The sequence below is a fragment of the Herpailurus yagouaroundi genome, unplaced genomic scaffold (assembly GCF_014898765.1).
Source record: "Herpailurus yagouaroundi ecotype Mexico unplaced genomic scaffold, PumYag 139, whole genome shotgun sequence".
Lineage (NCBI taxonomy): Eukaryota > Metazoa > Chordata > Mammalia > Carnivora > Felidae > Herpailurus > Herpailurus yagouaroundi.
The window spans coordinates 28,941,143-28,948,342 of NW_024412394.1; the positions used below are offsets into that span (position 1 = coordinate 28,941,143).

General features: G+C 36.9%; 1 pseudogene; it reads right to left on the minus strand.

Annotated features, from left to right (window-relative positions):
• Nucleotides 1–3,005: 3,005 nt before the first annotated feature.
• LOC121029130 (ATP synthase subunit f, mitochondrial-like) lies at nt 3,006–3,272 on the minus strand (annotated as a pseudogene).
• Between the last annotated feature and the right edge of the window lie 3,928 nt (nt 3,273–7,200).

A 7,200-nucleotide genomic window follows, 5' to 3' on the forward strand; every position in this document is an offset into this window, starting at 1 on the left:
TATTTTGAGAGAGGCAAGGAGGGGCAGAGAGAAAGGGAGAGAGAGAATCCCAAGCAGGCTCTGTGCTGTCAGTGCAGAGCCTGATGCAGGGCTCAATCCCACAAACTATGAGATAATGACCTGACAGGAAATCAAGAGTGGGCCGCTTAACTAACCGAGCCGCTCAGGCACCGCTATTTTTTTCTCGTATTTTTTTGCTATTTGTCCATGTGTGTCAGTCTTTTTCACTGCAGCCTGCTTTTTCTAGTACCTCTATTGTTATTACCACAATGCTGAGAATGCATTAGATGAATTCCAACCTTCGGATATGAGATTGCAGTAATTTACTTTATGGTTCATTTATATTCAAAAAGTAATACTGAAAATGATGGCATCAAATGCTCAGTAACCTTGATGCTTCATGATGGATCTCAGAACACATATTCCATTCCATTTCTTCACATGAAGAAACTTCAAATAATTTTATTTATATATTTATTTTTAATTCCATTTATTTATTTTATTTCTTTAAAGTTTTTTTTTTTTTTTTTTTTTTTTGAAACAGAGAGAAGCAGAGAGAGGAGAGAGATAGCTCTGTCAGAGCAAAGCCTGATATGGGGCTTGAACTCATGAACTGTGAGATCATGACCTGAGGCGAAACCAAGAATCAGACACTTAGCCAACTGAGCCGCCTAGGCACCCTACATCAAAGGAATTTTAAATCCAAAATAGATTCCCTTTGACATTTTATAAATATAAGTGAGAATGAAAAATTGATATAGATATTTTTGACTTTTGTATTAAAGAGGTAGTCTTTATAAAGGTGCTGCATTTAAATCTGTAAAATATGCTCTTCATGTGTTATAATCCAGAATGCTTTAGTCCTCTTCCATGATAGATTATAGATAATTGTTTAACTTTAAAGTTTCTGTTGTTACCAAATTTATATCAAAGCTATAGATTACAACTTCAATAGGGACATATTAAAAAGTAAAAGCTAGTGATAGCTCTTCCAGAGAATTCTATGTCTTGAAACGGTTTGTTTTTATTTATACAAATATATAATAAGTCACTTCAGTAATACAGATTTCCATGTATAGTTAGATGGTTTAATGATGTCCAGCTTTCAAATATACATAATACTAAACAGAAAAGTATGAAAATTATGGATCTTGGGGAAAATGGAATTGTATACATAATAATGTCCATTAATTTGGAACAATTTTATCATGTAAATTATTAAGGATTCAATTATATTATTTTAAATTGTTATACTTTTTATTATAATTTTAAATATTTACTAAAAATGATTTAGAAATTGTATTATTCCCCTCTAAATGCCACATAAAACATAGATTATAAGTATTTATATTGCACATTAATTTTCAAACTGGAGGCTTTAGGTTCAACATGTATGGATTTTATTTGCTTTTTATTTTAGGTAATATTATAAGCAATATTTGAATGTTCATCTGGGTTACTATGAAAAATATTCATTTCATACAAAGGAAAAGGTTACAATTCAGGTAATCAACAAATGCTTTTCAAACTCTTTAGTGGCTGGTTTCAGTCTTACATCCAAAAGACAGTTGGAACTCATATTGGCAGGCTTTGTAGCATGGTGTTAAGAGCTCGTGATTTGGATTCAGATTGCTGAGAACTGAAGCCCAAAACACTCAAACTATAATCCTGGGCAATTTATTCACTCTCTCTGTATCTAGGTTTCTCCTTTACAGAGTAAGGACAGTAATAGTAGATACACTGGTGATATGCTTATCTTTTTTAACGATGTAGCGAATATTCAACAAGTTTTTATTGTTATTGTATTTATTTGGATTTTTTAATTTTCAATAATTTCTAATATATTATCAATAACTTGTCATTCAAAACTGAAACTTTCAGAGCACATTCTCATGAACTAGTATTTAGTGAGAAAACTCATTAATTATTTTAGAACATATAGTATTTTATCACACTGAGATTTATGTTAACCTATCATTTTATATTTTTGTAAATTTTACTTGACCTTATTGATAGAAATTTTCTGGAAAAAAGAAAATTTATTTTTCCTTTGTCATAATTGTCTCATAAATTAAATTTAGTTGCTTCTTTAGTAAACATCTTTTTACTCAAAGACCATTTAACAAAAACTCTAAATAGCTATGAATTATTAAAGTAAAACCATCATTGAACCAGCATCCTGATCAAATCATTATGGCCAGTGTGGATATTTTTTCTCTAATTTTTTATAACTAGCAATAATTATCATCAAGAAGTTTAGACATTTTTATAAATGCTGACAGAAGTGCTCACTTAAAAAACGCATGGCTTCTGAGGATTTATGAGTACATGTGTACACCCAAAAGGTAGTTTGGTCTGAAATAGATGACACTCAACTACTTCCTGTTAGAAGTAAGAAAATGTGTTAATTGCATTTAATATAGTTTATTACACTGTAGTCAACACAGGCCATCTGTCCACACAGCTGCCTCTTGGTGGTTTCAGCAAAGTGAGTGTATGTATTTTAAGGGGAAGCACAATTGAAAAAAGCAAAACAGCCCACATTGATTGACTTGGTGTTACATGACTATGTGCTATTTTTTTTTTTAATTTATACTGAGTAAATACGATGTTTACCAGATTTCCTCTTGGGGTAAGAAGTGACTTTGTTAACAGTGTGTCTTGATAAACTACTTTACTGAAACTAAATGTGAGGGTTTGTACTGACTAAAGACAAAAAAAATTAAAACCCTTAAAATGCTTTGTTTAATATATATAAATAGAAATGTGGGTCTGGGATTAAGGAGAGGGTAGAGAGCATCGAGAGAGGGGCTAGAGAAGGATGAGACAATATGGCAAGGACCTGGAAATTGTGTTAGAGAAATGAGTTGGGGTCCTATTTTTTTCCCTGTGTACCAGTCATCTTTTTGTGAGTGTTAATTCTCAATTAGGATATGAAAGGATTCAAGGATGCCAAGCAAAGGTCAAGGTCACAAATGCAGAATGTGCCTCCGCACTGGCCCTCTTCAGTGGTATTTGTGTAGCTGCTCATGTTTGAGTTCTTTATAAGAATGACAGTAGTTGAAAAGCCCATAAGATGCCAGCACCACAGAAATCCCAGCAAGGCCCCCTTTCTTCACATTGACATACTTGTCATAATACCTCTAGTAACCTCTTTGAAATGTTCCAGCAATGGCTTTCGGGGAAAAATTCCACATCAGTATCCAGCTTGACAGCTCTCCTAGTTTGAAATCCAGGAGCTTCTTCTCATTCACTGGTACAGATGACATCATTGTGGAGTCCTGGGTGTCCACTATGCCCACCTGAGGAGAACTCCAGTTGGGGTACTTTTAAGAGCAAGAATGATCACTATATAATTGGTTATTAGCATTTCTGTGATGTATTCCAGAAAAGTATTCCATTAAAATGGAATACATGGATAATAATGGAATAATGTATTCTATTAAAAGTTTAGTAAAGTATACTAGTCACATGCAAGAATTGTCATAAATAAAAAAAAAATCGTCACAAATATTATGTTTTTGCTTCGTAAAGATCAAAGACAGTGCCGTATTGATAGTTGTGTTCAGGTAAGAATCAAAGGGAAAATCACTGAGTGATGGAGTCAAACCTAAACTGAACAAACTTAGGTGAAAAACTTCTAGAAGGATAAAGATAATCATGCAAACCTGTTACCCCCTTTAAGTTCACAGTTACCTTGAGATGAGGATGCAACCATCCCCAGGCAGATGAACCTTAACTAAACTGAAAGTGAACTTAATATAATGTTACTATAATTGGCATAAGCTTAATTTATGAGGAAAAAGTGGCCTAAACAGGTTTCTCTGTTGTGTTGCTTTTTGAGGAATGATACTTGAAGATAAGCTCGTTAATTCCAGTCAGAATATATTCAGAATATATTGAGTGCTTTTCTGTGCCAGATGATTTTAAGTCACTATATATATCACAGTGAATAAAGGAAACAGAAATCCTTGCGCATGTTATGATTACACTCTAATGGAGAGAAGAGGCAAAGAAAAAAATAAACGAGTCAGATACACAGTATGTTAGTTGATAATAAATACTATGAAGTAAATAAAGCTGGCAAGGAATTATTAGGGAGAGGACATAATTTTTATTTGAGCAAAGACCAAAGGAAATGAAAGTACAAATCAGACAGAGACCTGTGTAAAGAGTCCCAGACATAGGAAAAAAAAAAAAAAAAAAGAGTACCAGACATAGGAACGTGTAAAAACCCAGATTCTCAATTTGACCTGGCTGTTCAAGAAAGAACAAGAAGATCTGGAATCACAGATTATAATAGTGTCTTAATGTCAATCTTCTCTTGATGGAAATATCACCAAAGTGAGTACTAGCTGAACTAATCAATATAGATTTATTTTATAAACAGAATTATTGAGTAATATTTCAAATTTTCTGTCTGACACATTTATAACCCCTAACCTATACAAGAGCATATACTACCCTGAAATGTTATTTTACTATTACTCTTTTTATCCCTACTCCATAAGCAAAGTAACCAGGTATTATTTCGGATCCCTCTGTCATTTAATGCCATGGTTAGACATGGGATGACACAATATATGAAACATTTCTGGAGATCTTTATTCTCTTTTATCAGAATAAAACTGATAGGATGTCAGAAGTACAAGAGAAAATAAACAGGATATATCTTATAAAATATATATGCATTCATTTCTTCATTTCAACGTATTTATTGAGAAACTGCTGTATGCAAGCAGTGTGTTAAGCATTGGAATTACCGTACTATAAACAGACATGATTTTGTTCTTAAGATGGTGGTAGGAAATTCATGCAGCATGCAAATGATACACCAAGAGAATATGAAAAAAGACGTTTTATGGAAGCATGTAGTGGCAGGGACTCCTCTTGCCTTGGAGATCAGAGAAGGCCTCACAAAATAAGATACTAAAACTCTCACGGGATAGAAAGTATTATTTTGGTTAAAGATAAAGTGATCAAAGATACTAAATGATACTGACAATGGGAATATTTCCAGTTCTAACAATTGGTCACAGGATTGGGCAAAGGGGATATGATAGGAGGTACTTAGAGTCTGGGCACAGTGGTCAAAATGCAGACTGAAGGATATTCATAAGAGAGTGGAGGAGAGGGATCCTTGGACCTACACCTAAACCAAGGCCTAATGGAAGCCCCCTTATGGAGTTTTGTGATGGATAGTGAGGAAAAATGAGGCAGGAAGTGAAGGTGGTATTAAAAGTGTTTTTTTTTTTTTTAAAGATTAGAATTATATAGCATTTTCCTATGTTTATAACCACTGTTTTAAATTGATGAATAACATAAAGTTGATGTCAGTCACTGAGGGGATTTCATTAGAGGGGATGGGAAAGGATTTAAAACAGAGGTGAAAGAGGGGCGCCTGGGTGGCGCAGTCGGTTAAGCGTCCGACTTCAGCCAGGTCACGATATCGCGGTCCGTGAGTTCGAGCCCCGCGTCAGGGTCTGGGTGAGTTCGAGCCCCGCGTCAGGGTCTGGGCTGATGGCTCAGAGCCTGGAGCCTGTTTCCGATTCTGTGTCTCCCTCTCTCTCTGCCCCTCCCCCGTTCATGCTCTGTCTCTCTCTGTCCCAAAAATAAATAAACGTTGAAAAAAAAAAATTGAAACAGAGGTGAAAGAGAAGGCCTTAGGTAATGCCAATAACTATTCATCCAGAAGGCAGAGTATGTGTTTCCCACGCAAGGAGATTCATATACTCAGGAGATCAAGAATTTCCCTTCTCATGCCTTCAATTTTCTCAGTGGGAAACTAAAAGTAGGATTACCAGTTAACTGGCAATTAGAGAGTGGGTCTTGGTAATTTAAGAAGAGAGAGTACATGAAATAGTTGCTGAGTTGAATGGTCATGAATTTAAATTAAAACCTTCAGGCAGCCATGTTCAGGATTGGGTTTGCAAGTGGGGTATAGGTAGGGTTTAGGTTAAACTAAATATTGTAGTCGCATCAAGTGCATATGATGAAAGGAGAGAGTTGTAGAGAAATTGAGATTGTATACAAGGGAGTAGGTCAATGATGGAAGATAGAATTTAGCCTGTGTTAAGGGAGGAGTAAAGACATCAGAGGCTCTAGACATTACAAATGTAGCTGAATCAATGAATAAAACATTCCAGTGGTGTCTAAGAGTTATTAGAGATGGGATACTAAAATGAGTCAGCTGGAAAGATGGAGGTGGTGTCCAAAGAATAGTGTTGACAGGGGCGCCTGGGTGGCGCAGTCGGTTGAGCGTCCGACTTCAGCCAGGTCACGATCTCTCGGTCCGTGAGTTCGAGCCCCGCGTCAGGCTCTGGGCTGATGGCTCAGAGCCTGGAGCCTGTTTCCGATTCTGTGTCTCCCTCTCTCTCTGCCCCTCCCCCGTTCATGCTCTGTCTCTCTCTGTCCCCAAAATAGATAAACGTTAAAAAATAAATAAATAAATAAAAATAAAATGAAGATCTTTCTTGAAGAGATTTAGGTCTGGAGGGTGGATCTAGTTATATACCTGGGAAACTGAGGGCTATTGATCAGTAAGGCCTTGTTTTTGGTAAATGGATTGATGAAACAAAGCCAGAAGCCTTCCTCTATTGGTCAGGCTGGGATGGGCTATGCTGTGGTTTATAAAGTTTTCTTTTCATTCCTACTACACATGGGTTAGCTGGGGCCCTGCTCCGTGTGTCCTCACCTTGGGACCCAGGCTGATGGAGCAGCCACCATCTTGAATGCTGCAGGTAGATGTGGCAAAGGGAGAGAACTCTGGAAGGTCTCACGCCTGCTGTTAAGGACTCTGGCCCCGCAGTGACCCATATCATTTTCACTCACAGCTCATCTGTCAGATGGAGCTGGTCACATTATTCCACCCAGCCTGGTCCACAAGGACACCAGGAAGTGCAACCCTGCCTCAATGCCTGGAAAGCAGGCTCTGGCCTCGCCAGGGGCTAGAGGAAGTAAGGCAGGAGTCCCAGCCTAGACTTGGAAGCGGCGGTAGGGACAAAAAGGAAACATCTGCCCAACTCTTCACAAAGATAAAGCGTGCTTATAAGTAGTCATTCCTGAATAGAGACATATCACTATCTACACTAGCATGTCTATACCAGCAATCTGAGGACACGAAGCCTCTTTGGCCAGACCCAAGGGTTCCTGTTTCCCTTTTCACAAGTGCAGGATTCAGTAGACAAGAACTGTGTAGAA